The 19,697-nt window shown below is 47.0% G+C and overlaps 1 protein-coding gene across 3 annotated transcripts in view; it reads left to right on the top strand.

Moving 5' to 3' along the window:
• Nucleotides 1-2,030: 2,030 nt before the first annotated feature.
• Nucleotides 2,031-19,697, top strand: part of GGACT (gamma-glutamylamine cyclotransferase) — a 39,769-nt gene continuing 22,102 nt past the window's right edge. Inside the window, exon 1 of one of the 3 annotated variants that reach the window (XM_074963091.1) lies at nucleotides 2,031-2,049. The gene's annotated coding sequence lies outside the window, so the exon portion shown is untranslated. Of the gene's footprint in view, nucleotides 2,050-2,116; nucleotides 2,271-17,555; nucleotides 17,578-19,697 lie in introns of those variants that run through there. The other 2 variants (XM_074963078.1, XM_074963084.1) reach the window with 2 other exon arrangements.

Here is a 19,697-nt window from a genome sequence, read left to right as displayed (position 1 = left end):
GATTGTACTGTTAGCAAAATGCATTGCCGTGTTGTAGCATAGGTGTTTGGTATGTCAGTGTATGGTATATTAGAAATGATTCATGGCTTATTAAATTATGGGGTTTTGTCGAAATCTGGTCACAAGAAATTTGAAATCCGGTCACAAGAAATTTGAAATCCGTGGCTTTGAATTTGATGCTGATATCTGAACTCTTCTTTCTTGATGTACTGTTAATGATCTGAGTTGCAAATAGTTATTCCAATTTACAAAGTTTCAACCAAGAAAGACACAAACATTTGTAATAAAGCCGAGTAATAAATCTGCATTTTTGCTATCATGCTACTGAGGTTTTATTTTTGCTTGTAATTAAATAAGTGGTGTGTTTATCTTATAACTGGACCCAAAATGTGCTAGGCACTACAGAAAAATATGACATCAGAAGACATGGTCCCTGACCTGGTGTGCTTACAATCGAAGGCCCTGATCCTGCAAACATTTACACTTGATTAATTTTTATCATTGTGAGTAGTCTCACTAAGATTAAATGGGGCCTAAAAAAAAAAAAGACAGAGCAATCACCCTGGGTGGAGGGGAAAGTGCAGCAAACGTTAGTTCCAACTTTAAAAATAATTATATAACACTATCCACATATACTCTTCCCAGCCATTGTTAATTCATTGTGGTTAAAATTCACAAGGGGGATTTAGGTACCACGAACATTCACAAGCCTAAGTTCAGCTGCTGCTTAAACTTATAGGCACCTAAATTTCCACCATTAAAGTCCCTGAGGTGTCTACATTTTGGTCGGTAGGCATGCATGCAACCACCTAAATCTTCATACCACTCAGCAGCTTGGCATGTAATTCATGCCTAAAGTCCAGCTGGATTCTACAACTAGGTGTCCCCTATCTTGTCTTAGGGACCAGATCACATAGGCATGCTCAGTTATATCTAAACCCTTACAAAAGCAGCTACTGCTGCCAGTGGGTACCTGCATTTGAAATATTGATCTTTTAGGCTGCTGCCCCATGGGCATTTCTGCAGAAATGAATGCTAGTGGGGTGTTAGGCTACTGCTGAAACAGGGGAGGTATATGGCTGCTAGAAAAAGGTAGGCAAGGTCAAAAAGATTACTTCACAGCACTGTTGGCAGGGGAGGCTGGGCCTATGCTGCCTGACTGGGATAGGAAGAAGAGGAGGAGTGGCACAGCTGTTTTCTCCCTTGCTGCTGAACTACCTCAGGTACTGCTCCTGGGGAACTGAGCCCATCAAAATAAACTTTGACTTGTTCAAAATTTCCCTCTAACCGTACAGCTCCTGAGCGTGGGGTCGTCACATCACTAAAGCCCCTGCCCTTGGAGGGCTGTGCGCGCTTCCTCTCCTTTGCAGTTTTTGGCAGCTACTTCCCAAACAGACCAGCTCGCCTAGGAGCTAAAAGGTCGGCGAGGTGGCTTCAGGTGCCTGTGGGCTGGACGGGAGAGGGAACTGTTTCTGCTCCTGTCTCCCTTTAGGCTCTCGCCCCGCTTTGGGAACCTATAGGAGGTCAGTGGGCCGCTGCAGGTGTTTTTCTGTACGAAACAACCTTCCCCTTTACTCCGCCTAGGAACTCGTTTCGCTCTTCGCACGTGGGGCAGCGCTAGGTGGAGACGCTGCTTAAGCCAGGAGGAGCCAGCCAGGCTCAGGGCCCCTTCCCCCGGCAGCGGGCGGCTGCGTGGGGGGGCCAAGGGGCGCAAAGCAGCAGATGCAGCATCACACGCGCTCTGGTCCCCGGCCCCGCCGCCGAGATGCTCCGCTGTTGGGGGGCGGGGCGGCTGCAGGGCAGCGCCACGTGCAGCCAGACGCGGGGGGCGCTCGGAGGCCGCGCGCAGCCCGCGCGCTCTCACCCCTCAGCTCACAGGCTGCCCGCGGGGGCGGAGACTCGACGCGTTAGCATCAGCGAAGCCCTGCGCGCGGCGCCCTCAGCCACGGGCAAGGTCGCGCTGAGCCTCACTCCCCCCGCCGTGGCGTCACGTGGCCCTGGCCCAGCTCGCCCCTCCACGCGCACTCTCGGGAAGGGAGGAAGTAGGGGGTGTTTCTACGGCAACGCCCTCTCTCCTGGCTCCGCCCCTACCTGTGCCACCGCCTGGCTCCTCCCTCCGCTGCCGTAGGGGTGGGGCCAGAGCTCGCCCAGACCCCGCCCTTGAGAGTTGAGCTTAGCCGGACCCAGAAGCGGACCAGGGAACTGGGCACCAGCCGGGCGGAGGGACGCTCCGCCCAGGGGAGAAGCTTCGCGGGCAGCCAGGCTGGCGGGTGAGTGCTAGCGGGGGCGCGCGGGGGCCGTTGGCACCGTTAAAAAGCGGGATTCCCCAAGTTAACCTCCCCGCGCGAGGGGAGTTGCCGGGACGGACACGATTGGCTCAAAGACGTCATGTGCCAGGGCTCACAGGGTCACGTGCCGCTCTGCCACCCGCGCCGCGCCTGTAAAATGCTCTGGCCCCCGCCGAGGCCTGCGTGTCGCAGGGGCTGGGCGGCTCCCTGCTTGTGTCTCGGCCCAGGAGGGTGCGTTGTGATGGTTCAGCACGTCTCTTCCTGTCTGTTTTGGTTTTGCCATCAGTCTCTTCCTGCAGACTCTGCCTTCCCATTGCTTTGTGGGGCCCCCGGGGAAGGTGTCCGGCTCAAATTCCCATGCGGTGCTGAATTGTTTGAATTCTGCCGCAGTGCCCTGGTGCCCATTGTCTGAGTATAGCACATCAGACATGACATATCTTTAAAAAGGTGCCGTTAGTTTCCTGATCGCTGTTGTTGCCTGAGTGTCCTCCAGATAGTCCACCTCCCAGAAATTAAAGCAGTAAGCTACTGTAACCATGCACTTCTTGTCATTAAAAGTGGATAGGTCTGTTCTGACCTTTCTCCAGGCCATTAGATGCACAGCCTGGCTCATCAGATGTCTCTTTATCCTGGAGTATATATCTGTTAATATTAGCATTTAAATCTGTTTGGTTTCCTTTAAACAAAATTCTGGCTTGCATTCACAGCTCATCCCTCATCTGGTAATGGGAGGTAACCTCCTGTGGCACTTGCTTCTTGCAGTCTGGAGTATGAACCCTTTTAATGCCTGTAAACCCTGTCCTGTTTGGTGCTTTGTTGAGTTGCCTGGAGCTTCCCGTCAGAGATGCAAAAGTATGTTCACAGACTCTAATTCCTGTTCTGCAGAGCCATTTGTGTTGTACTCTGGAGGGTATGCCCTGCTCAGTGTATCTGGCACCAGTGGTGACTTTTCTGGGCAGTGTCATATTCTCTTCTCATAGAGCTGGAGTTTCAGCAACATGTGGTCTAGTCATATGGATGCACTCACCAGTGGCTTCTTCACAATGAATCCTCATGGTTTAGGACTAGACTGCATGCCCACCTAGATCCCAGAGGTCAACTGATGGAATTGTTAAGCCAGCAGCTCCTCTTCTATATGAAAAAGAGTACTTGTGGTACCTTAGAGACTAACAGATTTATTTGAGCATAAGCATCCGATGAAGTGAGCTGTAGCTCACGAAAGCTTATGCTCAAATAAATTTGTTAGTCTCTAAGGTGCCACAAGTACTCCTTTTTGCGAATACAGACTAACACGGCTGCTACTCTGAAATCTTCTATATGAGTATATTTCCTTTCTGCGTCTATCAGGGTTGTACTAGCAAATGCTATGGGCTGCTGGCTTTGCAGCACTAACGTGCTGCTCCTCTTTCTCCTTGTGAGCTATCACATTGTAGCTCTAGCTGTTCCTCAAGGCTGTAGCGCTTTAGAACTGGTGCTTCACTTATGATTTTCTTTACATTTTTCAAACACATGTTTTGGGGTCTCTGACCATTCCCATGCTGAATCGTTGTGTTTTAATTATCTGAAGAGTTAACAGGCTTCTGATAGGTGTGCACTGAACCTGGAGATAGGTGGCTATCTCTATAAATTGTTGGACTCCCTTCATATCCTTCAATCTGAGCATTTCCTTCATGGTTCTCAGTTTTTCAACAGATAGCTAATATAATGCCAACTTTTATTTTTTTTTAAGGCTCCAGAGTTGGTTTTCAGCTTACTGGCATGTAATTGCCAACTTCAGATTCAGGTAGGTTAGTTGACACTAGTAAAGAACAGATTTATCAGACACACAGGGCCGGTGCAACCACTAAGTGAACTAGGCGGTCGCCTAGGGCGCCAAGTGGTTGGGAGAACCAAAAAGTGTCGGCTTGCAGGGGCGGCGAGCCGCAGCCATGGAGGAGCCGGTGTGGTGCAGGGGGGGCAGCAGCCCTGCAAAGGCGGCAGTGCCGCTAGCGGGGAGCAACCGCACCCCCTCAGCCGCCCAGGCTGTGGCCCGGCATGGTGCCCCCTCCCCTTGGGGGGGCTGCTGCAGGAGATGCATGCGGGCGCCAGCCCCCGTGCCCCCCCCCCCCCCGGCTCCCTCCTCACCACGCTCCGGTTCTGCTGCTCCCAGGAGTGTGAGCTGCTGCTGCCCCTCCCACTGGGCCAGTCAGGGAGCAGGGGGGGTTGGATGGGTCGGGAGTTCTGGGGGGCGTGAGGGGGGCTGTCAGGGGGCAGGGAGTGGTTGGATGGGGCGTGGGAGTCCCAGGGGTCTGTCTGGGGGCGGGGGTGTGGATAAGGGTGGGGGCAGTCAGGGGACAACTGGGGGTAGGATCCTAGGGTAGCAGTTAGGGTGGGGTTCTCAGGAGGGGGCAGTCAGGGGACAAGGAACAGGGAGGCTTCGTAGGGGGTGGGGTTCTGGAGGGCAGTTAGGGACAGGGGTCCAAGGAGGGGGCAGTTAGGGGACAAGGAGCAGGGGGGGTTGGAGGTTCTGAGGGGGGCAGTCAGGGGGTGGGAAGTGGGAGGGAGTGGATCGGGGCGGGGCTCTCCCCGTCCTCTTTTTTGATTGTTGAAATATGGTAGCCCTATCGGGAGGAGGGGGGAGCGTGCATCTGCTCCTCACTAGCAGCGCTGCTGCCTTTGCAGAGCTGCTGCACCCCTGCGCTGCTCTGGCTCCTCCATGGCTGGGGCTCGCCATCGCTGCAAGCGGGACGCTTTGGCTCTCTGATGCCTCCGGAAGGCGGCTCCTCCCTGCCCAGCTGCTGCAGCAGCCCAAGCCCGGCAAAGCCAGTGAGTGGACTCGGGGTGGGGGGCCGCCGGGGTGGGGTGGGCTCGGCTCACGGGGGGGCTGTGCACCCTCCAGGGGAGTTCAGGGGGCGGGGAGGAGGGAACCTGGTCTGGGGAGCAGCCCCTGGGCACAGCTGGCCCCTGGGCAGGCTGGCCCCTGGGGTCTATAAAGCTTGTTGGGATTTGTCGCTCAATGAACCGATGTGCGCATGGGCGCGCAAGGTGGAAGTTTTGCTTAGGGCGCAAAATATCCTTGCACAGGCCCTGCAGACACGGAGGTGAAAACGATATGTTGGGGAAGAGTCAACATGGTTTTTCTAAAGGGAAATCGTGTCTCACCAGTCAATTAGAATTCTTTGATGATGTAAACAAGCATGTGGACAAGGGTGATACAGTGTATGTGGACTTTCAGAAAGCCTTTGACAAGGTCCCTTGCTAAAGGTTCGTAAGCAAAGTAGTCAGTCATGGTTATAAGAGGGAAGGTCCTCTTATGGATCAGTAATTAGTTAAAAGATAGGAGACAAAGGGTAGGAATAAATGGTCAGTTTTCACAATGGAGAGAGCTAAATAACAGCGTCCCCCAAAGATCTATATTGGGACTGGTGCTATTCAACATACTCATAAATGATCTGGAAAAAGGGGTACATGGTGAGGTGGTAAAGTTTGCAGACCATACATAGTTACTCCAGATAGTTAAGTCCAAAGCTGACTGCAAAGAGTTAGAAAGGGATCTCACAAAATTGGGTGACTGGGCAAGAAAATTGCAGATAAAATTCAGTGTTGATAAATGCAAAGTAATGCACATTGGAAAACATCCCAACTATAAGTAAAAAACAGTGGGGTCTAAATTAACTGTTACCACTCAAGTAAAAGATCTTGGAGTCATCTTGGATAGTTCTTTAAACTTCTGCTCAATATGCAGTGCAATCAAAAAAGCTAACAATGTTAGGAACCTTTGGGAAAGGGATAGATAATAAGACATAATACCACTATATAAATGCTTGGTATACATACACATTGAACACTGTGTGCAGTCCTGGTCACCACATCTCAGAAAAGGTATACTAGAACTAGAAAAAGTACAGAGAAGGGAAATAAAAATAATTACGGTATGTAACAGCTTCCATATGAGGAAATATGAAAAAGATTGGGACTGTTCACGTTAGAAAAGAGGCGACTAAGGGAGGGTATGATAGAGGTCTATAAAATCATTAATCTTGTGGAGAAAGTGGATAATCAAGTGTTGTTTACACTTCACATAACACAAGAACCCGGGGTTACCCAATTAAATTAAAACAGTAGTACCTCAGTGTTTTGAACAGCCTCCATTCCCAAGGTGTTCATAACTCTGAACAAAACGTTATGGTGGTTCTTTCAAAAGCTTACAGCTGAACAGTGGCTTTATACAGCTTTGAAACTTTACAATGCAGAAGAAAAATGCTGCTTTCCCTTTATTTTTTTTTTAGTAGTTTATGTTTAACACAGTACTAGATTTGCTTTTTATTGGGGCGGGGGGTGTCTCTGCTATGGCCTGATTGCACACTTCTGGTTCTAAATGAGGTGTGTGACTGACTGGTCAGTTCGTAACTCTGGTGTTTGTGACTCTGTGTGGTTCTACTGTAGGCAGCAGGTTTAAAACAAACATAAAGAAGTACTAGTCCAGACAATGTACTGTCAACCTGTGGAACTCATTGCCAGGGCATGTTGTAAAGGTCAAAAGTATAACTGGATTAAAAAAATAATTAGATAAGTTCATGAGGGTAGGTCTGTTGATGGCTATTAGCCAACGTGTGGTCAGGATGCAAATCCATGCTCTTGGTGCCCCTAAACCTCCAACTGCTAAAAGCTGGGACTGGATGAATCACTCAACCAACTGCCCTGTTCTGTTCATTCCCTCAGAAGCATCTGACATCAGCCACAGTGAGAAGACAGAATACTGGGCTACATGGCTTATCAGTCTGATGCAGTATGGCCATGCTTATGTTCTTATGGAGCCGATCAGGCAGCCTACTACAGGCCAGCTGTGCTCATTAGATTCTGCTGCAGGCCCTGATTCTTGAGAGTCTGGAATCTCTCAGAAGTCTACAGTGGTTTATTATAGAGCACCTCAGTTCTTTTCAGCTTCAGCTTGCCTGCATTGAGTCTAATATTCTGCTCCCAGCGGTTGTTCAGGTGTTGTTGCAACTTGGTATTATGGTCCTGGATTGCCTCTTCCTTGATCTCTCGTTCTGCACAATAAGAATTGTAATCCGCTACAGTCTTGATGCCTAGGTTTCCCTCTAATCCTTGGTTCAGTTTGCACAGGAACACCTCTGGGACCTGGCTTATGCCCACAAGCAACAGTACTTGCTAAAAGGTGTGGTAAAGGTTCTTAGGTGGCTGGAGGTCTCATCAACCTCAATATTCAGACCCCATTCTTCTCATCAACAGTGAATACTTTCGCTCTAGATAAATAAGATAGTATGTGTGACACAGAGGTCCAGTTGTGATTCTCTATTCTGTGTTTAACTTTTATCAGACCTGCCATACTCATTGCACCTCACACACTGTTCTCATAATATTTATGTAAAAGGTGACGTAATATATCTTTTGGAATCTAATAACCAGTCATTAATGTCACTGAAATGTTTGTAACAGCTCTGTAGATGAAATTATGGATACGCTGATGTCATATCCTGGAGACTGCAGACACCCAAAGGTGACAAAAACAGGTTCCTTCTGTATAAAGGAGAAAGAAAATGTGGTGGCAGGCTCTGACCTGTTCTCTTTGGGTCATCCAGTAGCTAGCCCTCCTGCAGTTTTGGAAGAGGGAAGATGTCATCCTAACAGCATCCAAATGCCAGAGTGCAAGGAGCTCACTGGTAGCGGTAATGAGTTTCAGATGGCCTGGCCATTTCAGTGTACCTCAACTCACTATAGTTATAATCTGTATCTAAAAGGTGTCATGTAATATGTCATGGGAAAACTAACAACTCACTGATCATTAATATTCTTGTATGTATGTAGTGTGTGTTAAGAGTTATGGATATAAGATGGATTATGACTGAAGTGTATTTTAAACCAGGCATGTCAGGGGGAGTTGATAAACAGGTCTGCCCTAGACAAAGGCCTGTGTTTGCTTCTCTGATCAGCTCAGTCATTAGGCAGAGATAATGAAAGTCCTTTTACATAGTCGGTGAACAAAGCTATCAAACTAACACATGGGGTAGGAAACAGCTTGGCATCTACACCCCAGCAGGGAAGAGAAATTTCATCTGGGCTATAAAGATGGGGGGTCTGAACCTCAAGTGATACGCAATTGAATCAACTAATTGGATATAATATTACTGTATTATAAAAGTATAATGAGTGAGGTGTTGTATGAAAGTCTGTGACAACAATGGCGATTAATATAATTGTGAATTGTATGTATTAACCATACATAAGGAATTATGGATACTCGTTAATATTATGCTTTACAGTCTGTGACCAAACAAGGGGAAAAGCAGGTCTCTCCTAGACAGGAGTGACCATCCCACCTGTCTCCAATGAAATTAAGCAAGGTATGATCAAAAACAGTGGAAGCCCCATTTACATTCAGATCTTCAGGGGGATGGGAAGACCTCAGGAAGGAAAGAACAGCGTGAAGTTATCCTGCCTCTTGAAACAAGGTCATTGACTCTCAGGGTATATAAGCATGGATAGAAGCCGTTTTGTCATTCATCACTAGATAGACACAATGGGCTGAGCTCTTGGAAGCTTAGAAAGATGGGTTCTTCAACCAAGGGGCAAAGTGGTGGGAGGGAAGGGAATTGAAGTCTCTGGGAACTGATTATAGGTGAGAGACCTGCCTCGGCAAAGATTTTTCACCTAGGAAGACAAAGGAAGCCAGCATCTTGTACTTCTGTGGAAGGTCCTGACTGAGGGAAGGTCAGCCACGGCATTTCAGGCACCAAGGGTTACAGGGAAGGTGGTGACACAACTCTTCACTGGTCCAAATTGCACCCTGAAGTGTGATAGTATGTCCTCAATTGCTGGTAATGGGTAGTGACTTTTTTCAATGCATTGTTCAATGGTTTTGGAATTTACCTGGACGTTTTCTCACCGCTATGAGGCTGCTGAGCCTCTTTGCTCTCATTTCAGTGGCTGTAATGATGCCTCTTCTTGGCAGGCTGGCCAGTCACTTCTTCAGTGGGTCCATTGAACTTTTCGTTTTGATAATCTCCTGGGCTACATATGGAGGTCTATTTCTGACTTCAGCATGATCTTCAGGTGTCCATCTCCTTGAAATGTGTCCTTAGACTCTGTTAGAATAGTGGGCAGGAGCCACCGTGACCACCTCTTTTTCTTATATTGAGGATATTCTGGTGGTGTACTGTGATCAAATTCATGGCTTGCACTGCCCTCTGTCCAGCAGTGGATGGTATTTCTGTATCAACTGCTATAAAATCCAAATGATGATGATTCTTGTTTCATGGGTTTCTTATTGACAGGCCCATTGGTCTCAGAATGGTTTTATTGTACATCACCAGCACTTGGGCACTTTTCTGCACTCTAATATTGTTGTTCATCAGTGTTGCTGGGTTTACATTGCAGCTTGCTCCATAATTCGGTTAGCATTAAATTGGTCATTTGTATAATAGCACAGTTGCAAATATGGCAGTAGAACGGCTGGCAGACAATGAGAATCTTTGAATCTGCTAAAGTCAACGTGCAGATATCCTCCTCTTCATTGAAACTCTCTACATCCTCAGTGACTGCATGCACCGCTGGTTTTTAGTTCCTAGGGAAGCTATGGCATTGGGACATGAAGTGGTTTTGTTTCTTGTCCTGTTCAACTGTTCTTTCTGCCTTTTTGTGTTGCTTTCCACAATATATATACTGAACCAGGATGGCTTCATTCTTGGTTGATCCATATCTGTCGTGCTTCCTGAGTTCCTTTAGCCTGAGCCTGTGTACTTTGTTATGCACTAGTGGCTGTTACAGTTTTGATCCTTTCTGGGGACATTCATAGAGGTTTTTAAGGCAGAAGGGACCAGTAGGTCAATTAGTTTGACATCCTGTATATCACTGGCCACCAACACTGCTAGCGTCTGCATGCTAAACCCAACAACGGAAATGAGATCCACAGGAGACTATGCTGTTACATGACACAGGTAAAGAATAGAAAGGACCGAGGTGCAGCAGTGTTCAAGGCCCCTGCAATGCCAGGGAAATGATTAAATGAGGTACAACTAGATCAAGGGTTCTTAAACTTCATTGTACCGCAACCCCCTTCTGACAACAAAGGTTACATGATCCCAGGAGGAGGGACCAAAGACTGAGCCCACCCGCAGCCCCAGGTGGAAGGGCCAAAGCCTGAGCCTACTGTTCCAGGCAGGGAGGCCAAAGCTGAAGCCCAAGGGCGTCAGCCCCAGGCAGGGGACTGTAACCTGAGGCCCGGCGCCAGGGGCTGAAGCCCTGGGGCTTTCGCTTTGGCCTCAGGCGGTTGGGCTTGGGCTTCAGCCCCAGGCCCAAGCAGGTCTAATGCCAGCCCTGGTGACCCCATTAAAAAGGGGTCATGACCCACAGTTTGAGAACTGCTGACCTAGATCATCACAAGTGACCCACATCTGCATGATGCAGAGGAAGGTGAAAAACTGTCAGGGTCCCTGCCAACCTGACCCGAGGGGGAAAATTCCTTCCGGACCCCATGTATGGCAATGACTGTGAGAATGTGAGCTGACACCTGAGAGAGAGAATGCTTGGTGTACCTCAGATCCTGGCCCACCCTGCCCAATGTCCTGTCACTAGTTGTAGCCATCCCTGATGCTTCAGAGGAAGGTGATATAAAAAACCCCGAAAAAACTTGAATTCACTGGGGGAAAAATATCCCTTCCTGACTTCTGCCAATGGCCAGCTGAAATCCTGAAGTATGAGCTTTAGGAACAGAAGATATAAACAGCAAGGGAGTTGCAGGGCTGTTGAGCCCTGCCCCCATCCATCACAAGCAAGCCCATCATATAATTGTACTCATAAAGTTCTCCATCTGTCTCTTAAAATTTGGAGGGTGTTCCAGAGCCTCACCTCTCTGATGGTTAGAAACCTTCTGATTTCCAGTCTGAATTTGTTTATGGCCACTTTACAACCATTTGCTCTTGTGCCAACATTGTCCTTTAACTTAAATAGCTCATTCTCTAGGGTTAGATCTGTTTCTCTCAACAATCTCTCTTGTAAACTGGAATCTAGTGTTCCACAAATGATTCTTTCTTTAATTAGGGAATCTTTAATGTCTCCAAAGTTACAGGTGGATGCCAGAGTTCTCAGCTCTGTAATGTAAGTGTCTATTCCCTCTTCTGTTTCTTGGTTTTCAGTTAAAAAAACAAAACAATTTCTCCATACAGTCTCGATCTGTCTGAGGTCACAGTACTAGGGTTGCCAACCCTCCAGGATTGGCCTGGAGTCTCCAGGAATTAAAGATTAATCTTTAATTAAAGATTATGTCATGTGATTATATCTCCAGGAATGCGTCCAGTGAAAATTGGCAGCCCTACACAGTACTCAGATACTTTATCAGTTTGTTCCAGTGTTTCGAGCATTATTCCTGGCTAAAGTGTGTTTCTCACTTCTTGAACTTTTTTCCCCAATGAGATATTTAAAAAGCTTTACCTTTATATTTCCATCTTTATCCCCCAAGGGCAGCTCTGTATGCAAACTCAGTTCTTGATTCTGCTGCTTTATACTTGTGCAAGACTTCTTTTCTGTGGAAATCCAGCATTCCCAGTGGTCGGAGTCCCTTCATGCTGCCTGTTTGTTTTGTTTCTAGATGCTGCTTTGTTTGCCTGCTAATTACACTCTCTTCCTTGCTGTGGGTTTTGCTAGAGTGACTGCTTCCATGATGTTTCATATACCACATGCTGGGTAATAACACAAGGAACTCCATGTTTCTAAAATTAAACTGGCTCTTTAATTAAGAGAACTACTTACAGAGATGTTGCAACTGCAGCTGACATTCCAGCCACATGTACACTGACTGGCTTCCTGATGCCTTCTCCAAACTCTTCTCTCCTGCAACCTGTGCTCCTCCCTCCAAGTTCAATGCAGGCTGCACAATGGAGATTCATAAAGATTCTCACAATAGAAACTAGGCTATTGCTCTTGCATTCAGTTTTATGTTCAGTATTACTTTTGAAGCAGGAGCTTTCTGAGATTCAAGAAAGCTTTATGGTTTAGAGAGCAGGGGCCTCCGGGCTAAGTTGTTAGTAAGAAGATTTGCTTACTGAATTGGGTGTTGAATGTCCTTTCTGCTTGGAAATGGCAGAAAAGGACTTCAGAACCCCTGCTGTAAAGCCTAAATGTAGAATCTTGTTTGAATTGTAGTGTTTTCTGGCTTGAAGCTGTGTAAAACAGCCATCAAAGTGAAAAGAAAACCGTACAGTTTCATGAGCAACCTGGAATCACTGTTAATTGGCTTGGCAAGTTTCACCCCTTGAGGTACAGCAAATATCTGAGCTTAGAACTAAATATTTCAGGATAATATATAGCGTTGCTCCAGTTCATCTCTGCTCAAGCATCCTCTTAAGCTTCATGTTTAAGTACTATATATCTATACTCCAACATGTTTCCAAGACAAAGTACTTTATCACACTGGATTTAGGAATATAACTAGAGTTGACAAAACTCACTGCTGCCCTGCCAGTGTTTCTCAGTTTGGATATGGAACAAACACCTCTGGGATTGGAAGCATAGCTCAGATTCTGGGACCCCTTCTGAAGGAACCAGAGACCAGTTTGTCACATGCAGGCCACCTAACTGCAAACTGGTGGTAACGACTTTCAGTTACTCTGACCTGTGCTGGATTTGAACCAGTGAGCTGAAGGGAAGTTGAAAGGTTTCATGCTCTCTTATCAGCTCCTGAATGTCCAGTTTCCTTCTGGATTTCATGTATCTCATAAGCCAGAAGGGACAATTGTGATAATTTAGTCTGACCTCCTGTAGAACAGGCCACAGAACTTCTCTAAAATAATTACTAGAGAATATTATTTAGAAAAACATCCAATCTTAATTTAAAAACTGTCAATGATGGAGACTCCACTATGATTCTGGGTAAATTGTTTCAGTGGTTAATTACTCTCACCATTTAAAAAAAATAATCATTATGCTTTATTTCCAGTCTGAACATGGCTAGCTTCAGTTTCCAGCCATTGGATTGTGTTGTACCTTTCTCTGCTAGATAGAAGAGACTGTTCTTAAATATTTGTTCCCCATGTGGATACTATAGACTGGAATCAAGTCACACCTTACTCTTCTCTTTGTTAAGCTAAATAGATAGACGCCAAGAGCTCAATCACTATAAGGCATGTTTTCTAAGCCTTTAATCATTCTCGTGGCTATTCTCTGAACCCTCCTCAGTCTATCAACATCCTTCTGGTGCCCACAATTCAAGAACTGGACACCGTATTCCAGCAACGGTCCCACCAGTGCCAAATACAAATAAAAATAACCTGTTTACTCCTACTCAGGATTCCCTTATTTATGCAACCCAGGATCAGATTAGCTCTCTCAGTGTGTCACAGTAGAAGCTCATGTTGAGCTGATTTTCCACCAAATCTTTTTTTCAGAGTTGCTGCTTCCTAGGATAGAGTACCTTATCTTGTAAGTGTGCGCATTTATAGAAAAGTAACTCGAATTCTCTCAATGTGTAACTCTCAGTGTGTTACAAATTCTGAAAATTTTGGTCTATGTATTTTAATATTTGGGTGCCTCCTAAATTCATATTAGCCACCTAAAATAAGTGGTCTGATTTTTTTTCAGAGGTGATGAGCACCCACAAATCCAATTAGCCCTCTTTCCTCTGCAAATCAAACCACTTATTTGGTGACATAAATATTAATTTTGAGAGCCTAACTTTAGGCACCCTAGTCTGAAAACTTTGGAGCATAGCTGGCTTCAGTGTATATCTTACTGTGCAGTGAAGGCTAGGGTAGGGACCTACGGCACCCTTCCTCATTCAATATGAACTGTACTCTGCCATGTACATTGGCCAAACCGGACCATCTCTACGTAAAAGAATAAATGGACACAAATCAGACGTCAAGAATTACAACATTCAAAAACCAGTCGGAGAACACTTCAGTCTCTCTGGTCACTCGATTACAGATCTAAAAGTCACAATATTACAACAAAAAAACTTTAAAAACAGACTCCAACAAGAGACTGCTGCATTGGAATTAATTTGCAAACTGGACACCATTAAATTAGGCTTGAATAAGGACTGGGAGTGGATGTGTCATTACACAAAGTAAAACTATTTACCCATGTTTATTCCCCCCCACTGTTCTTCACACGTTCCTGTCAACTACTGGAAATGGCCCATCTTGATTATCGCTACAAAAGGTTTTTTTTTTCTCTCCTGCTGGTAATAGCTCACCTTACCTGATCACTCTCGTTACAGTGTGTATGGCAACACCCATTGTTTCATGTTCTCCGTGTATATAAAATCGCCCTAATGTATTTTCCACTGCATGCATCCGATGAAGTGAGCTGTAGCTCACGAAAGCTTATGCTCAGATAAAATTGTTAGTCTCTAAGGTGCCACAAGTACGCCTTTTCTTTGTACTGAGAATGAGGCATGCACATTGTAGTTATGTATGTTTACTATGGAGCTAAGTTAGCTGCTCCTGTGTATATATCTCAGCCTTCAGTATCTTCCTTCTGAGTGTTGGTATTACTTTCTGAATATTGGAGTTTTTCTGAAAAATATTGATTCTCAGGTTTCCTTTCTGTGATATATTTAAAATATTATTTTTTTGTTTAGCTATTTTTATAGCCGCTGCTTCCCACAGCTCTCATTGGCTGGGAATGGCGAACCACGGCCACTGGGAGTTGCTGGGAGCCATGCTTCCGGACAGTCAATGTCAGCAAAATGTCTTGCAGCCTGCAGTCAGATTACCCTGATGGGCCGCATGCGGCCCTCAGGTTGCCCACCACTGCTTTAGGCACTGCAAATGCTTAGTTCTACGGGTTCTAGTCCTCCGTGGGTTCCTATTAACACACAGATTGTGGTGATGTAACAAAGGGTTAGTAGGACAGATATGCTACACAACTACTTCAACAGCTGCAAGAAAATTAATTAATCCAACGGTTTCTAACTCAGCCCTTAGACTAGAGGCAGTCCATTAAAAGGGTATAAAGTCCCCTCATTGCGACCCCTCCACACCATGATCCTGCTGCAGCTAGTGCTGGCCCTCTTCCTATCTGGCCTTTCCTCCGCAGTCAGCTCCCATGCTGTTGCCACTGGCCTGCAGTTCCTGTTTTCACACAGCCACTAGCTCTATTCTGCGATTGAACCCTTCTTACCTCAAATGTTGTTTCCTTTTCTTGTACTCCATGGATTATGGAGCCCTCTAGTGGCAATGTTAGACTGAGTAACAGTGCTGTCGAGTGGCTAGATCCTTTCACCCCCAGCTGAGCTGGAGCGAATAGAAGTTACCTAGTAATGAGGCAGCAGGTTCTTTTATGATTTTCCATTTGAAGACTGAAAATACTATAAACTCTTCACTTTGTTCATTGGAAAAAGATGGAAGAAAAAGTATGAAGAGGATGGAGGTGATAACAAGAATAACAGACATCCTATGAACAGAAGCGGATTAAGATATATTGGGGCCCTTGGCACAAAGAACATCTGCCCCCCCCCACATCCCTCCACCATGGGGTTCTGCCCCCTGCTCCTTCCCTTTCCCCCAGGGCCCTGCCTCTTGGCCTGGCCAGAAGCCAGACCATGGTAAGAGCTGTCCGGGGAGTCCTGGACCCTCCACCCACCCTGGGCGGTGTTTCCTGAGGGGGCAGGGACAAGGGCTGGGGGCTGTTCTCGGGCACTCTGGCCCCCTGCCCAAGGCAGGTGCAGGGTCTGGGGCTTCCCACAGCTGCCCGGGCTCCCTGGGCAGCTCTTACCACAGCCTAGGACAGTGGTCCCCAAACTGGGGGTCACATACCCCTAGGGGGGCATGGAGGAACATTCAGGAGTGGGGGAGGGGTGTGGCAGGGCCCATCCCTACCCCCAGCCCTGCTCTGGCCCCAGCCCCAGCTGTGGCTCTGCTCCTGCCCGCACCACCACTCACAGCCCCTGACTGTGGGCCCTGGCTCCTGGCGAGTGGGAGGGCATGGACCGGCTAAGAGGGGAGGGGCGTGATTGAAAAAGTTTGGGAACCCCTGGCCTAGGATGACCATACATCCCATTTTGGCCCCAGATGTCCCAACATTTTTGGCAAAACTGAGCATTTGTCCCAGTTGCTCTTGCCAACTGATCACCAGTTGGCAAGAGCAAACGGGATAAATGCCTAGTTTTGCGCAAAAGGAGCTTGCGGGGGCGGGAGAGTGGTGGGGTTTGGGCCAGCCCTGCATGAGGTAGGAGGGGGCTTCAGCGAATGGCTTGGGCCAGCCCCACATGGGGGAGGGGAGGGCCATCTCTGTGCAGGGGGGAGAAGAGAGGAGTTTGGGGCAGCTCAGCCCCACACGGGGGATGGGAGAGGGCCATCTCTGTGTGTGGGGGAGAGAGGGGGTTCGAAGGAGCTCAGGACCACACGGAGGAGGGGGAAAGGGAGAGGTGCTTAGAACAGCTCCACACTGGGGAGAGGAAGGATGAAAGGGGTCAGAGTAGTTCCACACTGGGGGGGGAGAAGGAAGGAGGGAGAGAGGGGGGCTTGCTCCAGCCCCGCACAGGAGGGGCCCCTTCATTCCAGGCCGGGTGGTGGGGGCCCTCGGTTGAGCATTGGGGGGAGGGGGCTTTTGTCTGGCACAGGTGGCCTCGGATCAGCTCAGCGTGGGGCTCGGATGAGCAGCACTCAGCCAGCTTTGCTGAGTCTGCCTGGGTGGGGCAGTGGGAATTGCTCACCACAAGCTTCTCTGGATGGGCTGGAGGCGGGGATGAAGAGGGGGAGAGAGGAGGAGCAGGGGGCATGGCTAGAGTTCCAGCCACTCCTGCGGGGCCCTCCAATTGGCCGGAACCCTATTGGGACATATGGTAATTTGCCACTGCCTATGAATGATTGATGAGAGAAACTTGGTTGGACTGGAGCCCATCAGTGAGCTCAGGTTTATGGTGGCAGTAGGGCTTGAGCTCAGGGAGCTGATCTTTGTATCTGGATGTGTGGGTGGAAAAATCAGAGAGCTGAGGCAAGGATAGAGTTGTAATCAGCAACAGTTGGGTGAGGGGACTAAGCTGACCTAAGGAGGGATCAAGAAAAAATATTGCTCATGGAGAAGTGAAGGGGGGACCAGGTGTCCTAGGAAATGTTGCTAGTGAAGACATGCCCTTAGTGTCACCTTGTCTACTATTTGAATAAACTTTGCTTTGTGGGATAACCCTCAGAAGCATACACTTCAAAGGTTAACTGGACTATAAAAGAAAAGGGCAGAAACCCACAAGCTATCTCTCTCTTTCTCCTAAGAAGACAAAGGAACCAGTCCTTTGACTTTGGGGGAGATCCTGACCTGAGAATTTGGTCAGCTGTGTTGCTAGGAACCTGTGGTAAGGACTTTACCTTGAACCAAGTCTAGCTTGTTAAAATGCTTCATAGCAGATAAAACTTATCTTTATTTGTCTTGTAACCACTTCTGACTTGATACTTGAATTCACTTAAAATCCTAGCTCTTTGTAGTTTAAATAAACTTGTTTTATTTTTTTAATCTAAACCAATGCAGTGCTACATTTAAACTGATCTGTTTGGTAACTCCAGTTAAATTAGCAGGCTGTTAAATATTGACTCTTTACAGAGACAACAGACCTTTAATGTCTGAACTGCCCAGGAAAGGGCAGAACTCATTTTGGGGGAAAAATTCAGGCCTGGGAGTGTGCTAGAATCACCCTGCAAGTAGTAACCAAGGCTGGTGGAAGCCAGAGTGTGACAGGTACAGTGGAGTCGCATCTTATGCGGGGGTCAGGTTCTAAAGTCAGCGCGTAAGGCTAAAATCGCGTATAGTCAAAATTACTCTTGAAAATCCCTTAAATCGCCCATAAAGTACAGTATATTGTATATGGTTTTATGTATACAACCATGTACAGTAATATGTATGAATGTATAATGTATACCGTAATTTACAGTATGTATGCAAAATATAATTTTACAGTACTGTATTTTTAATTACAGGGGGGTGTCAGGGCTTGATGTTGATCCAGGAGACGGAGGTGACGGAGAGCTTGGGTAGCGGAGAGCGAGTCATAGATGAAGTGGTTGGCTCTGGTTCAGCTCGAGAAGTTGATTGCATAGGCTCATCTGCTGCTGGTTGTTTTTCCGTGAAAAACATGGTGATCGGCAGCTGTCGCTGTTGTCTCTTGAGTTGCTCAAACATTTCTTGATATGGTCTCAAATCTTCCGTAATACTACATGTGATTTTGAGGTCTCATTCCATAGAGGGATCGTATTCAGAAATTAAATCATTCTTCACTGGCAGATGCAGCTTCACCAGTAGTCTGCATGTTTTTGAGGTTGAAGCGGTTCCTAAAACTGTTAAGCCAACCTTGGCTGGCTTTGAATTCCTTCTTATCAGAAGTCTGTCCCTTTTTGGTGGGAGGTTTGAACAGCGCGTAGAGGCTAAGAGCCTTTTCTCGCAACGTGTTGCCATCGATAGGCACACGTTTATGGTTCATGTCTTCCAGCCATAAGTTTAATGCCTTTTCAGTCTTCACTATAGTCTTATCACACACCTGGCTCGTCACATTAGCAGTTATTGGAGCACTTGATGCCATGGCTTGACGAATTTCTCTGTCTCGAATCTTGATGGCACAGATGCTAGATTCGTTGTGGCCATATTTACGTGCCACGTTGGAGACCAACATACCGTCTCTTAATAAGTCCAACACAGCCAGTTTTTCCTCCCGCGTTGGAACAGATTGCTCTTTCTTCGACTGAGCAGATGAAGTAGTTGGCTTGTGTTTAGAGGCCATGTTGTATGAAAAATACGTACAGAATCTTTAAACACTGGAATCACACTCAGCGCGGCGAGATGCTCGCACTATGAGAGGCACGTGGGAACTGAGACCGCCTGAGGGAACAGCAGATTCACATCTCACGCTCGCTCCAGGGCATACGCTCATTGAGTGGAATGGTCGGCGAAATCGCCCGCACTATTTATAGGTAACTTGTTGTTTTTCTTTTTCTTTTCTGTTTTTTGCCGAGTGCGTATAGTTGAATTCGCGTAAGTTAAATGCACGTATGATGCGACTCACCTGTATGTTGCTGACAGGCTTCTTGGATCTGCTGCCAGACCAAGGCTACAGCTATACACAGACACTAACAGTGTGACCTGCATACTGGTAGGCTGTCTGTGAGTGGCCCAAGTTGGGAGCTACAACAGCAAAGCATTGTAAGGCACCCAGGGTTATAGGGCAGATGGTGACACAACCTCTCACTGGTCTGGATTGCACCCAAGAATCTGACAGAGTTCTCTATTTTTATTTCTATTAAACTTTCCTGAGGCTTGAGAGAGAGTTGGTTTTGGGGGGTTTTTTGGGTGGCTTCAGATCCAAAGAAGACAGACTTCTTGGTTGTGTGATTGTTATTTATATAGGTCTGTAAAGATTCGTGGCATAATATATGCTCAACAAAAGAATAATGCATTGTTTTCCCAAAGAATACAAATGGGTGAAGT

This window comes from Natator depressus, chromosome 1, assembly GCF_965152275.1.
Source record: "Natator depressus isolate rNatDep1 chromosome 1, rNatDep2.hap1, whole genome shotgun sequence".
Taxonomy (NCBI): domain Eukaryota; kingdom Metazoa; phylum Chordata; order Testudines; family Cheloniidae; genus Natator; species Natator depressus.
Note: the sequence above shows the minus strand (reverse complement) of the source record. Positions and strands in the feature narration are given on the sequence as shown.